Source organism: Phaseolus vulgaris, chromosome 4 (genome assembly GCF_000499845.2).
Source record: "Phaseolus vulgaris cultivar G19833 chromosome 4, P. vulgaris v2.0, whole genome shotgun sequence".
NCBI classification, from domain to species: Eukaryota; Viridiplantae; Streptophyta; class Magnoliopsida; order Fabales; family Fabaceae; genus Phaseolus; species Phaseolus vulgaris.
In genome coordinates this window covers 28,146,531-28,170,668 of record NC_023756.2, presented here as the reverse complement: position 1 = coordinate 28,170,668, position 24,138 = coordinate 28,146,531, and positions in this window count along the sequence as shown.

Genomic DNA, 24,138 nt, shown 5'->3' with positions numbered 1-24,138 from the left:
TTTCTAAAAAATTACTACTGCCCTTAACTATTTTTCAATTGCACAACATTAATTTTTAATTTTACAATTAATATTTTTATATAAAAAAAGTATACTAAAATATCAATAAGTTTTTTTAAATAATACATTAAGTTGTTATAAGAATGTCATGAAGAAAATGCAATTGAATATAAAATAACTTAGTCATGAGAGTTTCAGTATAACACAACTTTATTTAAAATAATAAAAAAGATATTGATTAACATTAATTAAATAGGTAAAACATAATTTTTTTTCTTACACTAAAATTCTCAAACTGAAACAACTTCACTTTTACTAATCCAAACTCGTGTGCACAACTTTTCACAATATTCATACCATACGGACTGACATGATTTATTAAAATCTACCAGTTTCTTTAATTTTTTTCTAAAATTTCACGAATTTCGGTTAAAAAACCATTATCAGTCCACCATTACAAATACATTTCAATTTAAGATTTAGGTCATTCTCATGGCTAAACGACAACCTAAAGATTCTACTGAGCAACCTATATTTTCCTTCCACATTTGTTCAGGTTCTATTTAAACAATCCCAACTAAGTACAGGTTTTAAAAAACATCACCAACTCACACTAGGTACAAGTCCTTCTAAGTAACCTATACAAATGATAAAACCTTTCCTCTCTATATTCAACATTTTCCGTCTTTTATGGATAACATAGGTTATTCAGGTTGTCAATTAGGTTGCTTATAAATTTTAAACCATTTAAATAAATTACAAATATCAAATTATGAGAATTTTAATTACAATAAAAAAATTGAATTTACAAAATTACCTTTGACTTCTAATGGAAACACTTAAATAAGTGTAATTATTTCCAATAAATATAAATAATTTAAAAATAAATATTTTTGATAAATAATAAAAATGTACATTTTTAATCATATATAAAATTTTAAAAAGTATAAAATAACACCTTTTCTCTCAATTTAATCTTCTTGCAAAATAGTCTTGTTTCACTTCATAAATTACCAAAAATGCGAAATAAATTCTATAAATTATTTCTGATGAAATTATTTCTGATGAAATTATTTCAAATAATATACTAATTATCAATCTGAGAAATTACATAACTTCCCTTTATGAAATTCATTATGAAGTTTTATCAAAACTAGTGTAGATTGGCCTCCTTATTGAACATTATTTTTTCTATAATTTAATATAAACTATGTAAAGAATTTTTAATTTAATATCACCTCTAACTATCAATAATTAGGCAAACATTATTTATACTTTTACTTCAAATAATTTTTATTTGAATTTTGTATTAATTAGTTTGTCATGAAACTTCCACGAATTATTAACAGACAGTCCCAAAATAGCTCCAACATGTTGAGGATGAAACCAATACTTCTTTTTACATTTCATTAAGTATTTTAGGTCTTTTTATACGATATAACTTCCCAAAATTTTCAAAATTTACCAACTATAAATTGGGGCTGCAAACCACAAATCCACCATAAAACATAATTTTGTAGGAAACTTATACTCTCAAAATAATGCTTTAAATAAAATGGAAACCAAAACAATTCCATCAATTACAATAACTTTTATAATTTACAAAAGTTAAATAAACTCCATAAAAATAACACTTACAGACATAATCATGGAGTCTCATATTTTTCATAAAATTTTATTTGAAGAACCACTAAAATATATTTATTTTTCTGAAAGAACATGATTAATAATTTTTCTGGACACAGTGAAGAACATACATGATTATGCTTTTATTGCTTGAAACTATTCATAATTGATGATCCTTTTTATCAATTCATAAAAAAATCTTTTTATTAAGGTGAATTTAATTGATATTTAATTTTTTTATAATAACATTTTAAATATTTTTTAATTTGAATTTTAAAAAATTATATATCAAACTATATAAGTTTTGAAAGGATTTTATATACAAGAATTTGAAGGATTCCATGCATTTATAAATCATAAGTAAATGGTATCTTTACTTTTTTTTATGGTAAAATGCATTTTTATATATTGTTTTATTATACAAACTTACGTGTATGAAAGTGACATATATAGTGTAAACATTAATTGAGAAAGATAACAAATGAATAATAAGGATCGATTAAAAAAATAAATTTAATACAAATTATAATAACTAATTTCAATTTAGGTTTTATGTATCTAAAGTGTTAGGAACTTCTCTCTGCATAAACATTTTCTCGTTCTTGGATCTGAACAATAAAGTTATAGATTTACCATACTAAAAATATAAGTTTTATTCAGAAAATTTACGTGAAGGGTTTAATTACACAGATTTATTGTCAAAATAAAAAAAAAAGAAAAATTATTACAGATAAGTCGTGTTGTCACTATTTCACATTTATAAAATTATTATAAAGTTACAAGATTTTAATTAAAAAAAAAAACCTTTAGTATTGATGGTGAAGTTGTTCTAAACTTACACGACTTTGTTTAGTGATTGAAAATTAATTTTGATGTTAAATGAAGTTGTGTGAAAGTAAACAAATTTAATTATACAAGGAGGGAGGGAGGGAGGGAGGGAGGGAGGGAGGGAGGGAGGGAGGGAGGGAGGGAGGGAGGGAGGGAGGGAGGGAGGGAGGGAAGGAAGGAAGGAATATGTGAAATCCGCATACAAATGTCAAAATAAGCAAGTTAGAGATCCTCAATCTGAAGTGTTTAAACTCTTGTGGAAGGCAAAGACATTCCCAAGCGTAGTCACGACAGCTTGGAGGGTACTTGTGGGTAGAATGCCTACAAGAGTGTGCTTGAGCAGGAAAGGGGTGCTGATGACCTCTACGTCTTGTCCTTTATGCTAGTTGGAGGAGGAGTCATGTCAACATCTTTTCTCGGAATGCAAACACGCTCAACGGGTATGGTCTTTGTGTTTTAATTGGATAGGTATTTTATCTGTCCAACATAATGATATAAAAGCGCACTTCCAAAGCTTTTTCTTATTCCAAGTTAGTAGCAAACAAAATCTGCTATGAAAAGGTGTTTGGGCAAATGTTATTAAGAGCATATGGGATCAAAGAAACATGATTGTTTTCCAGCACGGGGGTAGTAGACGTGGAGGAAGTCTTCAAAAAGGCTCAACTAAAGTCTTGGCTATGGTTGAAGCATAAAATGCCTTCCTTTAACTATTCGTTCGTTGATTGGGTCCTTAATCCAATTATATGCATTAGGAGCTTCAAGTAGTTCCTCTAGGCAAGTCTTTGATGCAGATACAAGGGAATGGATTACCTTATATCGATTGCTGGAGAAGAAGGCTTTCAGTGGAATGCTGTTCATTTGTTCTGATGGGAGCAGAGGATGGGTCGAGGTGCTTATGAAGATCCAAGGACAAATCAAGCAAGCTGAAATGCTTGGAGAGGGATGCTTTGGTGTTGGAGGTCTGAAAGTGTTAGGCATCTTGGGAGAAGTTGAGATAGCTCTGGTGCTTCAATAGCTTTCGAGAGTATGCACTATCCTTTTAGCTCATTCTCACCCACAAGTGAGCTGGTGTAAACATCACTAGTCTAGTTGTGAGAGAGCTGGAACTGGTTTAGTGGTGCATGACATGCTTGCTGGAGCTTTGAGGCTGCTCATCATGTACATACAACTACGGTTTTTTGGTCTTGGCATGGGTAAGTTGGGAGCAAGGCTACAACAGATGAAGATATGGAAGGTGGTGTTACGGAAGGACAATAGTAGGTGTATGATAGGTGCTGGCTGTGGATGATGGTATTTGGTTTTTTTAGCTGGAAGGGGAGCTGGTGGTCTTGGAAGAACATGCTTGGGTAGAAAAGTGTGAGGTTGTTTTGAGTGTAAGTGAAATCACCATTTTTTGGAGCCTGTTGCAGTTGAGAATATATATCAAGCACTTTGGTTTTTTAGTGTTGGTTCTTCTCATGAATTTGTTGATGGGCTAAGCGACTTGCGTAGGTGAAAGATAGGATGGTATTTTGTAAGGCAAGTTACTTCGGGGTACTTGCTGGCTTTTCCACTGCTATTTAGGCATCCTTAGGATTTAGTTTTAAGGGATAGGTCACAAGCTAAGAGCACCCTTCTCACGCTTGCATGGAGGATAGGTTTAGTTGGTTTGTAAGCTCAATCCTGCTTCTATGATTCTGTTTTTTGCAAGGTTTAGCTATGTATCTATTGTTGCAGGTATAGCCTCTTTATGGTTGCTCAGTGGTATAACCACTTTGTGGTTTGTAAACGGGTTGGGATATCCCTAAAGTATCCCTCTTAATTTAATTTATTCATTGCTAATCGGAAAAAAAGTGATTCCAATGAGTAACTTTATAAGTCATGTATTTGAGTTGACTTTGAACCCATATTTTGAAGATTTTCTACTACCAATAAGGATTGATTCATTACAAGAAAAAAATATTTTAATGGAGGTTATGCAGCGGAGGTTAATATAATCCTAGGAATTGATTTAATTAATGGATTTTTTTTTCAACCTTCGCTAAATTCCAAAGGTTATTCTAAAGTCTCAGCAAAATAACGGAGATTTTTTTTAAAAAAATTGTTAAATTTTAAAGGGATTTTTCAGAAACCTCAGTAAAATAACGGAGGTTTTTTAACCTTCGTTAAATTCCAAAGGTTTATTCTAAAATTTCACCAAAATAACAGAGGTTTGTTTAACTTTCGTTAAATTCCAAAGGTTTATTCTAAAAGCTCAGCAAAATAATAGAAGTTTTTTTAACCTTCGTTAAATTTCAATGGTTTATTTTACAACCTCAACAAAATAACAGAGGTTTTTTAAACCTTCGTTAAATTTCAAATGTTTATTCTAAAACCTCAGCAAAATAACAGAGGTTTTTTTAACATTCATTAAATTCCAAATATTTATTGTAGAACCTCAATAAAACGCTTCAGATTTTTCAAACTTCAATAAATAAATATAATTAAATCTATTTATAAATAAATAATTAAAAACTATTTAGTTTTGATATATTTTATAACTAAATTCTCTCAATTTTGAAAATGTAACCTTACATTACAAATAAGTTTTTTAAAGTTTCAAAAATTTATTTTAAAAACTCACCAAAATAACCTTGGATAATAAGAATTTCAACAAGTAATATTGGATGATAAGTATTTCAAGAGTATTTGCTGGTAGTTGGTTTATATAATTCTTAGTTTTTTATTACGAGCTCATTCTTTAAAATACCTAACTTATTTTGTTTTAGCTTTTGATGTACATATATTTTATGTGCAATTTTAGTTTTAGTTATAATTGTTAATATTTAATTCTCATAATTTTGAAATATTTTAAATTAGAGCCCTTATTTTAAAATGTATCCAATAATTAATTCATCGGGAAAGTGAGAAGTGATAAAGTTAATTTTTCTCCTTGCAATATGTTCTTGCAATCTTTAAAGCCCTCGAAGCCAAGAACACACATGGCTTTGAAACCCACATCTGATAGATAATGCAAACATTTAGGATATATAAAGTAGTGATAAATACCAGTTGTTGCCGAGCTAGTTAACGGTGGTTTGTGACTCGAGTTAGGGTAGTAAGGTATGGAAGAAGCAATGATAATGCCTTATTTAGTGTTTCTTCTCCTTAGATATAATAGACATAAGTGTGGTTGAATTGTTATTCCTTGCTAGAACTGTCGTCGGTGACCATTGAGTCTGTGTCGAAGAGCAGTGTGTCTATGGAGGAAGAGAAAAGTTAGGAGGATCGTTACCGACGATGGAAATGGTGGTTGAAGGTTATTTCATATGACAAGTCAATTTACGGAAAATTTGAAACTCATGGTATTTTACGAAAGTTCATAAACCCATGGTATTTAATGGAGGTTTTGAAACCCATGGTATTTTACTGAGGTTTTTAAACCCACAGTATGTTACAAAGGTTTTTAAACCTACATTATTTTATGGAGGGTTTAAACTATGTTATTTAACAGAGGTTTTTAAACCCATGGTATTTTACGAAGGTTCTTAAACCCCATGGTATTTAACAAGGGTTCTGAAAGACTTTTCCCGAAGTTTAAAAAACCACTAGGGAACACCTTCACCGGGGATGGTTTAGCGAGGAAAATTGCAACCCTATGTAAATGACTTAATATAGGTTTTAACCATGGATAATATAAAAATAAACCTCGTTAAAACAATTTTTTCTTGTAGTGATTCATTCAAACTATGTTTTTGTTTTTATTCTCTGAACTTGATAGCATCTCCTTCATCTAAAATAGGTTTTTCTTTCAATTTTGGTGAGAGTTGGCAGAAGCTATTGGAAGTGATGAGTCAAGGAGAGCTCCATTGGAGCCATGAATTCCTTGTAGTTGTCATGAAGAGTGTGGAGAGTGATTGGTTCAACCATATCACTTGGAAGAGGTGGAAGATGAGACCAAAGGTGTCTATTCTAGAAAGGCTAGACAAGAGAGTGTTTGTTGAAGATAGGCTTTGACGTCTCCAAATCTATGATGATTGCTTGAAGGCCTAGGTGTTGCTTGTGTGTGTGTGTTCTAGGTAGTTTGAATTTGTAAATCCACTCTTTGTTATGACCCAAACTAGTTTTAATTAAGATCTTTTGTAAAAAAAGTGTTTTCTAAAGAAGTGGAAAAACAACCAGTTGTTTTATCGTTTCAATCGGTTGTTTTACACTTAGTGTTTTTTGGAAAAGATTTGAAAAACTTGACTTTGTTTGACTTTGCTGTCAAACTAATTCAACCGGTTGTTTCGAGAAATCAATCGATTATTTTTTGAAAATCCTTAACGAAATCTGTTAAGTTTGTTAAATCTGTCTTATATTATTCAAAACTGATTTGACTCTTGGATTAAATGTTTTTAACAGCTTTTTGGAGTATAAATAATCTGTTATACGCTCCTAGGTTTTATGAAATCAGATTATACTTTTCAAATTAGTTTTTTCCAAGATTGCTTCAAGCTTTAGATTATTTTAAAGAGTGGAATGGGATTGCTCTGTATCTTTTGAATTCAATCTTTTGACTGTATCAGGTGTGATCATTCCTTTTTCTCTTTTGATCTCTATAATTCTGTAAAGACTGGTGTGTGCAGATCTAAAAGGTGTTCTGATCTGTGTTGTGTTGTTAGCCAAAGGAGGTGTGTGTTCTTGAAGGATTCAAGATCACCTCTTTGGTGTGTGGTTTGTAATCAAGGTTTTTGATTGCTTAGAGGTTTCTGGGAACTAGATGTAGCTCTTAGTTAAGAGTGAACCAGTATAGATTTGTTGTGTGATCTTTCTATCCCTTATCTTCTTTAAATCTGTTTTAGATTGTGTTTTATTCCCTGTTGATAAAATCAACTGGTTGATATTCTGGAATCAACTTAAAATAGTTTTATTTGTTGGCTGATCTGGTTTCTTGTTCTTTGATTCATTGAACTTCACTCTACCTTCAATATTTGCAAAAACCGTTTATAAACAATTCATCCCCCCTCTTCTTTAAGGCCTATAATTTCAACAAATGGCATCAAGAGCTAGTTTCTTGAAAGTCATTCAACTTTTGATCTAAAAATATGTTTTCATGGCTGATAAACTACCTTTTGGGGAAGGTGCTTCTATTAATAGACCACCTTTGTTTTGTGGTGTAAATTACCAGTTCTGGAAGGTAAGGATGAAAATCTTTGTAGAATTAATTGATAAAGTAATTTAGGATACAACTAAAAATGGTCCTTTTGTTTCTATGCTTGAAAATGACAAAGTGATTTATGAAAAACCTTGGTCCCAATGGACTGAGTATGAAAGCAAAAAGGCTCAATATGATTGTTTTGCAAAGAATATTATTACATCTGCCTTAAGTTATGATGAGTTTTTCAGGGTGTCACAATGTGAATCAGCAAAGGAAATGTGGGATACTCTAGAAGTCACTCATGAAGGAACAAATGACGTGAAGAGAGCAAGGAAGCATGCTCTCATTCAAGAATATGAGGTGTTCTGAATGCAGAAAGGGGAGACAATTGCTGAGGTACAAAAGAGGTTTACCCATATTTTCAACCACCTCACGAGTCTTGAGAAGATGTGTGAAAAAGAGGAAATCAACATCAAAATCCTCAAGTTCCTAGACAGATCTTGACAGCCCAAGGTCACCACTATCTCTGAGGATTTAACCTCTATAACCACTGCCTCACTGTTTGGAAAGCTCAGAAAACATGAGTTAGAAAATTCACTGTATGGAATATATTCCATATCTTCTTGGAAAATTAAGAGTTTTTATGACTAGTCAATTCTCCATGTGTTGGTCATGTGAATTTTGTTCAAAGGTTGATGTGGGTCAGTTATTCCTTTGAAAAAATTCTTTTTTTTTTAAGAAATCAACCCACTAAAAGCCAAACTATGTAACTACTTTTACTACTTATATAAATAAGTTGTTTTTCTTTACAGAATCAACCCATTGATTACTCCTCTACATTCATATCAAATCTGCTGTCATCTTTCTTTTCCTTGTGAAATTTCTTCCTTTCTCCATGGATTCAACACCTCCCTCCTCCAAAATCATGAAGACTTGTGGTTTAAAAAGGGGTGGGAAAGTTGGTTTTCGGGAGAAGATGACAAGATTGATTAATACCTACATGAAACAAGTAGGAAAGCCATCAACAATCCAAAGCTCATCTCATTCAACTGGCTGAAAGAACAAAAGCTTACTAAAGTAAGAAGTCTCTTAAAAGAGCAGTTGTTGAAAAGATTCTTGGAGATCTTAGTGAACATCTATCCTGACCTTGTAAGAGTCTTCTTCACTAATCTCAAAATTATTAACATCACTTCACATGTGAAAGGGGTTGACATGGAAATAACTCTTGAAGTCTGGACTGCCTACACTGGTTTGAAGCATGATGGTTTGATGATAAATAAAGGGAATATTGGAGTGGTTGAAGAATCCAACAAAATGCAGTTCTATAGACGCTGTTTGAAGAATCCACAATACAAAGTGAGAAACTTCTCTGTGGGAGGCTTGAGGCTAAACGATAGGCTTATGGCCTTCATTGTTACATGGATGTTGATTGCAAGAGGAAGTAATCACTTTGTGCTGACTGAGGAAGATCCTGTTTTCATTTATTGCATCATGAACAAGGTCAAGATAAACTGGATCCATATCATCAAAGAACATATGCTAAAATCCATGAGGTTAAGTGATTACCACTATCCTTATGCTATCCTTATTTTTAAATTTCTGCATTACTTTGAAGTTGATCTTGAGGAGGAGCAATCTGAAGTGGTCAAAACATCACTTGAAGTAAATAATGGCTCCCTGAGCAAGATGGGTTTCACCAAAATTGGTGGAAAGTGGGTCATCAAGGATGGTGATCAAGCTGGATCCTCCAGCGGAGCTCATGCTGAAGATGGTGGAGAAGAGCAAGCTGATATTGTTGTTGTTGTTGGATTCCAAGTTGGAGATGATGATGCTGGTCCAAGTGCTGGAATCATGGGAGAACGCATCACCTCTATGTCTCCATTTGAAAGATTGATGTTGAGAAGGATGGAAAACTTTGCTGATGAACAAAGGAGTCATCATGAGTTCTGTGTGGCACGTTTTCATAACCTTTATGAGTAGATTGAAGCTATTCAAAATCAGATTTTTGAGCTACAATATGCCAGAGAATGATTGAAGTCTTTTAGTGCTAATTTACCGAACAAGTTTTTATGTTATTTTTATCTGCTGAACAATTGCTTTTAATTTCTTTTTTTACTCTATTTGTGAAGACAAATAGGGAGAGAATTATTTGGTTTGTATGCTACTACATCTATTTTAATCTGGTTTAAAACTGTTCAATATGTTGTTGCAGAAAACTCTGATTGTGCACCTCATTCACATTATTTTTTCAGACTAATTTTGTTGGTTTTCTTGATGAGAATCACATGGTGAAAACTGGTTCAGTGGTGCAAGAGGAACCTCAATATGAATGCTCTCTAGTACATGCATTTTGTTTGTTTTGTAGGTAAATTCAAATAGATCAACACAAGCAAATCAGAAATTTGTCTTCATCAAACAAGGGGAGATTGTTGAAGATAGGCTTAGATGTCTCCAAATTTATGAGGATTGCTTGAAGGCTTGGGTGTTGCTTGTGTGTGTGTTCTGGGTAGTTTGAATTTGTAAATCCTCTATTTGTTATGATCCAAACTAGTTTTAATCAAGATCTTTTGTAAAAAGAGTGTTTTCTAAAGAAGTGAAAAAATAACCAGTTGTTTTATCATTTCAATCGGTTGTTTTACACTTAGTGTTTTTTGAAAAGCTTGACTTTGTTTGACTTTGCTGTCAAACTAATTCAACCGATTGTTTTTTGAAAATCCTTAACAAAATCAGTTAAGTTTGTTAAATATGTCTTAAATGATTCAAAACTGATTTGGCTCTTGCATTAAATGTTTTTAACAACTTTTTGGAGTATAAATAATCTATTATACGCTTCTAGTTGTTATGAAATCAGATTATACTTTTCAAATTAGTTTCTTCCAAGATTGCTTCAAGCTTTGGATTTTTTTAAAGAGTGGAATAGGATTACTCTGTACTTTTCGAATTCAATCTTTTGATTGTATCAGGTGTGATCATTCCTTTTCTCTCTTGATCTTTGTAATTATGTGAAGACTGGTGTGTGCAGATCTAAAAGGTGTTTTGATCTGTGGTGTGTTGTTAGCCAAAGGAGGTGTGTGTTCTTGAAGGATTCAAGATCACCTCATTGGTGTGTGTTTGTAGTCAAGGTTTTGATTGCTTAGTGGATTGCTCAGAGGTTTCTGAGAACTGGATGTTGCTCTTGGTTAAGAGTGAAGTAGTATAAATTTGTTGTGTGATATTCTATCCCTTATCTCCTTTAAATCTGGTTTAGATTGTTTTTTATTCACTACTGATAAAAACAACCGGTTGATTCACATAAACAACCGGTTGATTTTATGGAATCAACTTAAAACAACTTTATTTGTTGGCTGATCTGGTTTTTTGTTCTTTGATTCTTCATTGAACTTCACTCTAACTTCAATATTTGCGAAAAACGTGATGGAAGAGGGCCAAGCACAACCTTCCATGAAAGGCAAGAGCCAAGTCAAGAGCGTCTAAGATCAAGCTAGGAGCGTCTAAGACCAAGCTAGGAGCGTCTAAGACAAGCTAGGAGCGTCTAGGACAAGAAGACCAAGCTAGGAGCGTCTAGGACAAGAAGACCAAGCTAGGAGCGTCTAGGACAAGAAGACTTGGATCAAAGCTATGAATGGGAGAGTGGCATACTAGCACATATTCTGTGAAGGCTCATCAAGTGTAGTTTAGCTTTAATTGGGGTGTAAAGAGCATAACCATGTGGACAAATGTTTATTTTTCTGCACATTAGAATTAAGGAGGAGTTAACCTTGATTAGCTAAAGGTTTCTAGAAGCCTTCACTAATCTAGGGACGGTTTTGTGAAGCCATGTGCACCCATGTGCTCCATGGGCCCATGTGCCACTTCTTTACATTTCATTTGGCTTACATTTGTGTAGCATTTAGGTCATCAAATCTGGTCCTCTTTAGCCTATAAAAAGAGGAGCCTACACCTTGTATTTTCAAGATTAATGAGTGCCATACATTGCCTTTGCCTAGTTTCTAGGACCTAATCTTCTCTACACCATCTACCAAGGGGGCTGGTCGAACCTCCCTCTTTCCATACACTTCATGCACCTTCAAGGTCACCACAACTCCTAGGAGGACCTTGCCCACTTTCACCATTAGCTTCCGCACCATTTTCACCAAACATTCAAGAAGAGCTCCTTGAGAATGCCATCCCAAAACGTTTATTAACAGTTCACCCCTCTCTTGTTTAAGGCCTACAATTCCAATAGTGCTTAGGCTTACAATTTGACATCATAACACTGATACATTTGATCTACTAAAACATGAGCCAAGAACCCCAATTTATAGGTTAAAGGGTCGGCCAAGTTACAAGCAAAAGAGTGGGAAAATTTAAATACAAAAGGTTTGAATTAGGCATCTAAATCAAGTCACAAGGCAAGCATGATCAAGGTGTGCTCCATGTGACCTAATTAGGTATAATGACCTACATAGGGTTTAATGTGGGTTGTAATTAAGCCCAATTATATCCTAGGTAGGTTTTAGAAACCTAACCCTAACTTCAAACAAAAAACAAGCAAAAATCCTACTATACTTTTAAGCAAGAAAATTTAAATCCTAATGTATAATTTACACTAGGTCATGGCACTTTTGAACATGTATAAGAGAGTTTCTCTACCATTAGTAGTAGAGTCCCAATCTTCTTGTATTCTCCTTTCCACAACTCTAGTGGTTGGTCATGAGCTGAGAGGCCTTTTCGATCCCTCTTGAAAAGGATTTGTCCTCAAATCAAAGGTCTCTAGCTCATCATTTGTGCTACCCTTAAAATGTGTTAGATCTATAACATTAAAAGTAACATGTACTCCATATTCTTCATGTAGATCTAACTGTTACACATTATTATTGACTCTCTTTAGGACTTGGAAAAGACCATCTACTCGGGAACTAAGCTTAGACTTCCTTTGACTAGGGAATCTATCATTTATAAGATGCAGCCACACCTAGTATCCCTCTTTTAAAACTATCTCTCTCTTCCCTTTATTATTATGCTTGATGTATTTTTCAGTTTGTTTCTGTATTTGATTTTTAATTCTTTCATGTATTTTCTTAACAAATTCAACTTTTGTTACCCCTTCCTTATGCACAAATTCATTGGATTAGGAAAAGGTAACAAATTCAAAGGAGTGTAAGGATTAAAACTATATACAACCTCAAATGGAGAAATATTAGTAGTCTTATAGACCAATCTATTGTATGCAAACTCTACATGAGGAAGGTACTCATCCCAAGATTTGTGGTTTCCTTTCATGATCAACCTAAGCATAGTTGATAGAGATCTATTTACTACCTCTATTTGTCCATCAGTTAGACAACTTGCATGACCTTTAGATACTTTCACATTTACAAAATGCATCTTCTGATTTTCACACGTGTAAGCATTGTTTATTTCATTTACACTTGTGTCTTGTACAAATATTCATCTACTCTTTGAGAAACATTTGTTGTCTTTTTCTCTTGCATAGACCATGTATATTCTTCATATACATCTAATGCTTCTTGTAAACTACACCTAAGCTTCTTATTTGTCTGACACTTCTTGTACAATATGTCTAGTCTTCAAATGCATGTGTATGACACTTCTTGTACATTATGTCTAGTCTTTATATGTATGCATCTAGTGCTTCTTGTAAACCATGTCTACTCTTTGTAAACTACCCCTACTCTTCGTATGCATGCATATAATGTTTCTTGTACATTGCATCTAATCTTTGTATGCATGCGTTTGATACTTCTTGTAGACTCGTAGACTCTGTCTACTTTTTTCTTAATTTTTTTTTGTCTAAACTTCTTATGCATGCGTATAGTGCTTTGTCACCCTTTCTCTAATCCTTTAATCCATTAAATTTATATCACTTATTTCATATTAAGTAGCTTTGTTTGATATATGAAAGCATGATATTTATTAACATTAAAATCATGAATGTTTTATGACAAGAATTTGTGTATGATCATATAAAAACTTGTTTATACCTTAATTAATATTATATATATATATATATAATTAACTTAAATTATTTTCATATACTAAGAATTTCCTACCCTTTAACATATGTTTGAACACTGTTATTTTTATTATACTTTATTATTTTTTCTTGTTTGTTGTTTTCCTCATAATTTATGATTGATCTATTTTCAACTTGTTAACCATAAACGGATCTAAACCAAACCATGTTACTCAAATTTGATTATGGCATGGCTATGATTAAAAAATATATATTTAAAAAGGTAGTAAGTCAAAGAACATTAGATATAGAGAAATAATCCAAAAAAAATTATAGAAAAAAAAATTAGAACAATAACTAAAAAAATGACATGAATGTCTTTCGAATTGTAAGAATCAAATATAATGTTATAGTGAGTTGAGATCGAAAACTTTTTAAATAAGAGTAAAAGTTATCATATTTGGGTTAGATTATTTCATGTGAATGATATTTGTACACACAAATTCATTCAAATTGAATGATGGAGTTCTCATTGACTTCTTAATAAATTCTTCAGTTGAAATTGAATTATGCATGAAGATATGGAAGGTAGTGGAAGAATTATATCAAATAAATGTATGAATCGTGAGCAATGATAGGAGAATGGTGCTAGGAAGAAGGTTAGACCAACCCTCTAGCAATTTCCCTAGGTTTCTCAACTGTGAGAGTGAGAGCAAGAGATAAGAAAACTAAGAGAGAGTAAGAGGTAGAGACCTGCGCTGGCTTCGGTCATTGATTTCGGCTCAAACAGTCTTTCCGGTGGTTTATGCTGTGGCTTCTGCCCTCGTGAGTTGTGTTCCCTTAATTTACAGTCATAGAAAGTGATACATGGAGAGAACCAGGGGCAGAGAGAACCAAGGCCAGAAGGGCAGAGCAAACTCTAGAAAGTGGCATGGAGACCATGGATCATCACAAGATTTCACAACGTTTTTCTTCTCTAACTTTCCAAACGACTACAGTGAGACGGATATGTTTAAAATCTTCCAAAGATGGGCCAGAGTGAAAGAAGTTTTTGTATCACGTAGGCTAAATAAATGGGGAAGAAGGTTTGGCTTTGTGAGATTTTTTGACGTAAAGAATGTGAGGAGGTTGGAGAGTGAGCTTGTCAACTGTATGCCGGAAACAAAAAGCTTTATGTCAACATTCCGAAATATTGTAGGCCTCAGCTGGAAGGTGAAAGGAGTGGGAGAAGAGACCCGAGGACCACAGAAGTGGGGAGTTATAGGGGGACAGGGAAGGAACAACATAAGGAATACGGGACATCCCGGAAGAAGAATGGAAAGGAGGTATGGGTGGAGAAGCAAGGAAGCAAGTCCTTCGCTGAAGCTGTGAAAGGTTCACAACAGGGGAGGTGGAAGGAACCAAAAGCCAAAACCCTCCAACAATCTCTACCTTGGATGGAAAGAAGTGGTATTGGCCAGTTCAAGGGAGCCTTAAGTTACGAACAGGTGGGAGAGGAGTTTCTGAAAGGGGGCTTGAACAGGATACAAGTAAGGTTTATGGGGGACAACTTTGTCTTGCTGACCCCAAAAGAAGGGGATGACTTGGAAGCACTTGTAGCAGAGAACAAACAGTGGTTCGATGGTGTTTTTAGTAGTGTTAAGCCTTGGACGCCAGAGTTTGTTGTGGACCATAAGTGCGTATGGATGAGGTGTTACGGGCTGCCTATATCCTTATGGAACATGGACGGCTTTGCAAGGGCGGTGGGAAACGAGGCAACGTTGGTATCTGTCGATGATGCTACGTTATCTTGGGAAAATTTAGAGTTTGCTAGAGTGCAGGTGCGCACACTCCGAAGCAGCAGCTCTAGGTGGGTGAAACGGATGGAGTTCAATGACATAATGTATAATATAGTAATGGAGGAGGAGCCACCAGTAGGTGATGGAGGTATCTGTAAGTGCAACAACTTTGATTCCTCGGATAGTGTGTCGTCATCGGAGACCTATGTTGAAGAAACATCTCTATCGACCAATAGCTGCGAGGAGAATATCCGGCAATGGGAACGGGTTTCTTTCCGATCAAAAAGTGAGGAGGCTGAAGAGGAGGAAAAGGTAAGGGGCAAATCGGGAACAAACTTGTCAAAGCTGGCTTTTGAGATATCAAGTACAGGAAATAGAGATGGTCAGAGGAAAGGCTGTTTCTCTTGCACGAAAGAAGTGTGTGCGACGCGGATGCCTATGGAAGGCGCTGAAATAGGCTTTCTATCTGCTATTGCATGCGCCCCTGCCTATAGTTGTAGACGCTAACCTGGCCAAAGTGGTTGTAGATATCGAGTCTACCTTTTTTTCGGTCAACCGTAATGGGCAGGGCCAAGATGGAATGTTGGAGGCCCAATTTGGCGTTGGGAGGGACCCCATAGTTGCTCATGACCATGATGATGGGCCAAGGCCCGATATGGAGATCTGCGTGAGAGAGGAAGAAAGTGATGCCCAGATGTGTGGGGAACAGGGGGCACAAACAGAACCGAACCAAGCTTTTGATGACTATGAAGACGGGCCAAGGCCTGATATGGAGATATGCGCGAGAGAGAAAGAAAGTGAATCCCAGGTGTATGGGGAACAGGGGGCACGAACAGAATCGAACGAACGCGAAGGAGATGATGTCGGAAAATGCCATACCCACACCGAAGAGCCTAGGGGAGGAAGCGCACAAGCATCGAATGGTGCGGCGAGTGAGAAGGAGGACGAATACGGGATTATGGAAGAAGATGAACTTTATAGGTACGAGGAAGGTGATAACTCTGGAAAAGGAAACCAATCAGGGGATCTTATGGCGCGAATCACAGGTCCGCGTAAATCCCCGATTAGACAACGCAAGGAGAAGGGGCTTACCGAACTGGGGGACTCAGCATCAATCCAAAGGAGGTGGTCTGCAAGACTAAGTGAGAAACAAGCCCTGGTAGGCCCTGGTATACATCACCAAGAAGGTAAGATTTCTGCCTCAATCTCGGATGGTGACATAAATAATTGCAATTTCCGTCTTTGTGAACAAGTCAATGGGGCGGAACCAGTAGAATTGTGGGAGGTGGGAAAACTAACAGGGCTTGTTTGCCATGGGGATGAAGTGGAAGTTGTCCAAGAATACGTGTGTTTGGAAGAGAGGGATACTAAGGAGGTGAAACATGCCAAGGAGGGTGATAGGGAAGGTCTGCTATGATAATTATAAATCTGAACCTTAGAGGAATGGGGGGTGGTACCAAGGCTAGGTATTTGAATCATTTAATATCTAGAGAGGGAGCAGAATTTGTTTGTTTACAAGAAACTAAAGCAATGCAGTGTTCGGATGCCAAGTGTTACTCGCTTTGGGGGGATAACAAAGTTGGATGGTTACACTACGAAGGGGACAATGGGGGAGGAAGTTTGCTTTCGATGTGGCACAAAGATGTTTTCATCTATGATAGTCATGTGATGGGGAAGGGGTTTATATTCGTTTTTGGGTTGCACGTTAAAGCTAATTGTAGGTGTGGGGTGGTAAATGTCTATGCCCCATGCTCACTGAGGGAGAAGAAGGTGTTGTGGGGGGAACTGACACGCATCAAACTGGCTTATCAAGATTTGATTTGGTGTTTTTGTGGCGATTTCAATGCTGTTAGAAGCCTAAGTGAAAGGAAAGGCACAAGGGAAAGGGAGTCTCAATCAAGCGAAATAAGAGATTTCAACCGGTTTATTGACACCAATCTTCTAATCGAGTTACCTTATGTCGGGAAGAATTTCACATGGTTCAGTTCCAATGGGATGGCCAAGAGTAGGCTTGACAGAATATTGGTATCCGAAGATTGGATGCATATTTGGCCAAGCTGCAAACAGTATGTGCAACACAGGGAAGTCTCCGATCATTATGCATTAGTAGTAAAATCTGTGGATAAGGATTGGGGCCCTAAACCCTTTAGAACAATTGACGCTTGGTTGTCTGAGAAAGGCTTTATGAAGATGGTGAAGGACAGATGGTCGGCTTATCCAGCACAGGGGAATAGCTTCATGAAGGTTAAAGATAAACTGAAATGGTTGAAGGGGGACTTAAAAGTGTGGAACAGGGACACTTTTGGCAATATGAAGACGAACAAAAAGAGGATTCTACAAGAGATTGAGGATTTGGACTGCCAAGACTGTAATGGCAACTTTGTGGAAAGTGAGAGACTGAAAAAGATCGACTTAGTGGGTCATCTGAAGGAGATTGATAATAAGCTTGACTCTCTTTTACGCCAGAAGGCTAGAGTGAGGTGGTTCAAGAACGGGGACTTATGTACAAAGTTCTTCTACTCAACACTGAGGTGGAGAAGAAAAAGGAATGAAGTGAAGGGTGTTGAGGTTGGGGGCCTGTGGTGTGAGGAGCCTAGCACAGTACGAACGGAAGCAAGAAGGTTGTTTGATAATAGGTTCAAAGCAACAAAAGACCTACGGGTTAGACTTGATGCAGTTGAGTTCAAGTACCTATCTATGTCAGATAATCTGAGCCTGGTAGAGGGATTCACTGAGAAGGAAGTGAGGGAGGCGGTGTGGCAATGTGAAGGCTCAAAAAGCCCAGGACCTGATGGGTTTAACTTCAATTTCTTAAAGAAGGGGTGGGAGTTCGTGAAGGGTGACTTCATGGAAGTTATGAACTTATTCCATGAAACAGGGCGTATACCGAAGGGGTGCAATGCGTCCTTCATTGCGCTTATCCCTAAAGTAAGGAATCCTGTTTTTCTTGATCAGTACAGACCAATCTCCCTTGTAGGGGCTATGTACAAAATCATATCCAAAGTGTTGGCTGAAAGGATCAAGAAAGTCTTGCCTACGGTTATTGATGATTGTCAGTCGGCCTTCCTGAAGAACAGAGGGATTTTAGATAGTGTGCTAATGGCTAACGAAGTGATTGAGGACATCAGAAGATGTGGGAAAAGTGGGCTATGCTTAAAGGTGGATTTCGAAAAAGCCTATGACTCGGTTAGATGGGAGTTCCTCTATGATATGCTGAATAAGATGAGGTTCCATAGAAAGTGGATCAGGTGGATTCAAGGCTGTTTAGAAAGTGCCTCTATCTCAGTATTAGTGAATGGGAGCCCGACAGAAGAATTTCAACCTAAGAGAGGGTTGAGACAGGGAGACCCACTAGCTCCCTTTCTTTTTCTGATTGTTGCGGAAGGATTGGCTGGGTTGGTAAGGCAAGCAGTGAAGGCAAATCTACTATCCGGCCTTAGGATTGGTAGACAAGAGGTCGAGTTAAGCATTTTACAATTTGCTGATGACACTTTGTTTCTGTGCAAGGATTCCTTTAGTAATGTGGTGACTCTAAAGGCTATTCTCAGAGGGTTTGAGATAGCCTCTAGTCTTAAGATTAATTTCCATAAATCCAAGCTTGCAGGCATTAATGTGCCAAGGAACAATATCCTATGTTACATGAAGACATTGAATTGTGATCAGATGATAGTGCCTTTCAAGTATCTTGGGATCGAGGTCGGAGGCAACCCAAGGAGGAAGAAATTTTGGGAGCCAGTCATTGACAAGTTAGAAGCTCGGCTTAGCACGTGGAAAGGGAGATTCTTATCAATGGCAGGCCGAATTTGTGTCATTAAATCTGTTCTTAATGCCGTACCCCTATATTACTTGTCTTTGTTTAGAGCTCCGGTCTCAGTCTGTAAAAACATTATTAGTATCCAAAGGAGATTCCTGTGGGGTTGGGGGAAGGAAAAAAGGCCGATATCATGGGTAAGTTGGAAAAACGTGTGTAAACCAAAAAGAGGAGGGAGGACTGGGTATCATAGACATACGTGACTTCAACTATGCTTTATTGGCCAAATGGAGATGGCGTTGGCTCTCGGATGAGAAAGGAAGATGGAAGGACATTTTGGAGTCGAAATATGATGGAGGAAGCGAGGTTATGCAATCCTCTCTTAAGTTACAGTCATGGTGGTGGAGGGATCTCCATAAAGTATGCACAGAAGGAATAGGAGACGGATGGTTCCAAGCCGAAATGGGATGGACCCTAGGATCCGGCGAAAAAGTAAAATTTTGGGAGGACGTGTGGGTTGGAAATTCCAACCTCAAATCCTTATTTCCCAGGCTGTATTCTATATCTTGTAATCAGGGCCAGACAGTGAAAGAAGTAGGTGAGTGGGAAGGGTCAGAATGGCGATGGAATTTAAGGTGGAGGCGTGCCAGATTCGAGTGGGAATCAGTGTTGGAAACAGATCTAGCAATGCACATATCTAGGGCTAATGTTAAAAGGCAGGAGCAAGACATTCGGGTGTGGGGGATCAATGAAAAGGGGTGTTTTTCTGTAAAAACAGCATATGCGAGCCTAACTAAGAGAGGTGATGGCACTCACAATGAAGTCTTTAAACTATTGTGGAAGGCCAAGGCTTTTCCCGCTGTCACGATCACTGCATGGAGGGCCCTGTTGGACAGATTACCAACTAGAGAGTCTTTGGACAGGAGGGGAGTGACGATGGAATCAACGCTGTGCGTTTTATGCCTAACTAAAGCTGAATCTTGTCACCATTTGTTTTTAGAGTGTGATGCGGCTGTGCGTGTGTGGGAATTATGCTATAGATGGATTGGTATTTTATCTGTACAACATAATGCCTTAAAAAATCACTTTGAAAGCTTTACGTTGACTCAGGCCAGCAACAAACAAGACATGGTTTGGAAAGGTATTTGGGTAGCTATTATACGGAGTATTTGGGAGCATAGGAACTTGATTGTGTTCAAACAAGGGGTTGCAGATGCAGAAGAGATGTTCCAACAAGCTCAGCTTAAATCTTGGTTATGGATGAAGAACAAGGCACACAAGTTCAACTACTCTTTTGTGGATTGGGTCTTAAACCCAATGCTTTGTATTAAGAGTTATAAGTGAAGATATATGGTATAGGAATGTTAGGAGGTCCTGATGATGATGATCTTGTGCACAGAAGGATTTAAAGAGCTACAAAGGGTACACTTTTGTTGCTTATAGTTTGGTGCTCACGACCTAATCTTTAGGTGGTGTTTTGCTCAAAGTTGCAGTTATGAGCTATAGGTGGAATGGAGGAGTTTTAGATGCTGGACGTGGTTATGGACATGGCTTTGGTCACTCGTTGGGCTCACTGGGGTGAATGGTGTACTGGACTGGAGTGTCAGTATGGGTAGCTGATGCTGCTGGATGGGGTAGGGATGGCCTGGAACGGTATGCAGTAAATGCTACATTAGGTGGGTGGGGCGGAATGGTGATGCTGTAAGGTTGGTTTGCTGAAGCAAGGTTTTGGACCGAATGGGTGAAAAGGCTTTGATGGTGTCACAGTTTTTGGGTGCAGCAAGGGGCATCATGAAGTAGGAATGCTTTGCTTGCCTTTTCACATGTGTTATGGCAGGTCTTTGTAATCGTAGCAGCAACACTCAATTCTCAGGGTGCAACACGGACACTGTGCTGAACGTGGAGGTAAAATCTGTTAGTAAAATGTGGTATGAAGTGAAGGGGTCCATGATGCTTTTCTGGTCTAAGAAGCTGAAAGTGCCTATGGTTTTCGGTGGGAGACTTGTATCCAACTCTGAAGCAATTATGCAGTGGTCATCTTCTTAGTTTCTCCAAGTGGATCACGCCTGAAGTGGGGCAGGGGTTTTTATAGCTAAGTTGTGTACTCACTGATGTAGTATATTCTGTCATATATAGTTGTACGCTTAAGCTATGAACACTTTTTGTATACGGGTTGGGACACCCCTGAAGTGTCCCGTTTTATTTCATTAATTCATTGCTGATAAAAAAAAAAAAAAAACTAAGAGAGGAATGCAAACACCAAATGGACAACAATTCAATACTCATTGAAAGTTTGATTTATTACAAGATAAGCACATTTATTTATAGTGGTTAAGGCTCCTAAAGATGACTATTATACTCCTAAATCTTGTCTATTCATGGAGTGACATGTAGCACTTACTTCTTAAAATCCTCTCGGTTAGCATGATGATATGTGACAATCCTTGTTTCAAGAAACTCTCCAATCAAAAGATGACAAATGGCACCAGGAACTTTGAAGAGTAATGAAGGAGGCGTCTATAAGGAGAAGACAAGTGACATAAGAGAACTTGAAGAGGCATCTTGAAAGAATGAAGGACGCCTACTTATAACTCTTAAAATGGCGCCATGTGGAGTCTTGAGAGGAGTTCATAGACGTCTAAGTTGGTCTTAAGTTGTAAAACTTTTACAAAGTCCAAAATTTTATTTCTACTTTGTACAAATTTTATAAAACAAGAAATATGGAAAAGAAGACTAATATAAAATTCTTCAAAAAAGATGAACCCTTTGAGTTTGTGCTTCTTCTTCCATTACTCACACCATAGTTCTAGTGAGTGGTCCAATATGCATCTTCTTAAATGATCCTCCATCATTGAATTAACAAAATAATCCACTAAAATTTGTATGATTTTGAATACCTGTTAGGATCCCAAACAGAAAACCCAGAATCCCTCCCAAACACAACAAGAAGAAAGAAAACTCTGTTTTATTACAGTGCAGAACAGAACACCCAAAAGGGTTACAAAGGAGAATAGCTCCTTTCACACAGGTTTAATCCTGTCAACTTCTTACAACAATTCACATCCCCTTCCCCACAGCAGGTTGGTCTTTATTTAATGACCCCCTCACCACAACTAACTAACCCAACAACTAACTAGCCCGCTCAACCCTTATTTTTAAATTTCATTCTATGATACACCCTCCCAGTGCTGTCTTTATTTTCCTGCCTAACATTACTCATTTCTGACAAAACAACCTTGTCCTCAAGGTTGAAATCAGGTCACTGCTCCTTGATGTTCTTTTTCCAAATCTTCCTCAATCTGTCCCCACCCAGAATGATTCACCTTTGTAGGGTCTTCCTCATCTTCTGCGCAAATGATAACCCTCAAATTCTTTTCGGGGCAGCGATGTCCGGGACCGTACGCCCCTCCACAATGGAAACATCTTCCCTCTTCCCTTCTTCTCACATATTCGGGATAGGGAAGGGTCCTGGACCCCCTGTTTCTGGATCCTTCTCCTGGCCGAAACTCTCTATTGGAAGAAGAAGACTCATTCCTTGCTGTGCTAGCCAAACTAGACGAGACTGGCCCCCTATTTCCCTTATGCAAATCTGTGTGGCATGTTATCCCGGTGCTTCCTTGATAATGCAGAAAAGACGCATTATTCCTATGCTCAAAACTGCTAATTTTTTCTTCCCTAAAGGACTCCTCAACATCCAGCGCAATCTCCATGGCTCTCATCAATTCTTTGGGGTCGTGCGGTCTGATTTGGTTACGAATCTTGGACTGTAATCCGGCAAAGAAATATCCCAGCAGCTGTTCCTCTCCTGTCTGGGGTGCTTGTGACACTAACCGCTCAAAATCTTGAATGTATTCATCAATTCTTCCATTCTGTTTGATCTTTGCCAGCTTCTCAAAAACAGAGCTTCTCTCCTTTCCCCCAAACCTCCTATTCAGCGCCATGGAAAACTCTTCCCAAGAAGGATTCTTGGAGTTCTTTCTCCAAAAACTGAACCAAGGACTGGCGCTTCCCTCCATACTGATGAAGGCCAGTTTTAATCTTTCCCCAGCTGTCACATTCTGCACCTCAAAGAATTTTACAGCTCTGGCCAGCCAACCCATTGGGTCCTCGCCCTCAAAAACCGGTAACTCCACTCTCCTACCCCACGACTTCATCTTACCTTCATTCATCTTTTCCCATTGGCTATCCTGTCTTGATGGTTCCTCCCCTCTTTCCTCACCATTCACCGAACTCTCTTCCCCTTCCGACCTTCTATCTCCTTTCTTGAGATCCCGCAACATTTCTTTGATTTCTTTCAACTCCAGCATGCCTTCTTTCAACCCCAGAATTTCTGCTCTTATTTCAGCATTCCATTTCAATTGCTCGCTGGTAAATTTCTCTACTGCTGCCATCCTCTGTTCCATCTTTTCTTCCTCACTCTCTGTTTTTTTAGATCCGGCAGGTCGGACCAAACTGTTAGGATCCCAAACAGAAAACCCATAATCCCTCCCAAACACAACAAGAAGAAAGAAAACTCTGTTTTATTACAGTGCAGAACAGAACACCCAAAAGGGTTACAAAGGAGAATAGCTCCTTTCACACAGGTTTAATCCTGTCAACTTCTTACAACAATTCACATCCCTTTCCCCACAGCAGGTTGGTCTTTATTTAATGACCCCCTCACCACAACTAACTAACCCAACAACTAACTAGCCCGCTCAACCCTTATTTTTAAATTTCATTCTATGATACACCCTCCCAGTGCTGTCTTTATTTTCCTGCCTAACAATACCATTATTATTTTTTAGTCTTTTAAAATCTGAATTGAATAGCACTAAATTTTGTTACCCTCTTAAGAAAAGTTGACAGTCGTAATTAAATACATACTCTTTAAATGTTTACATTTTTTAATTGAATTTCAAAACTTTTTTGTAACGGAAGTTTTTTAATTCTGAACTTCCAATTGAGTACTCTCCAATTAATGACGAACATATTCTGTTAATTGGTAATGAACAAAATTATAGAAGTCTATAACCTATGTTTGTAACCTCCTTTAGAGTACCAACTTCTTCCTTAGTTTTATGAAATAATGAACAATAACTAAATATTTCTTGGTCATTTT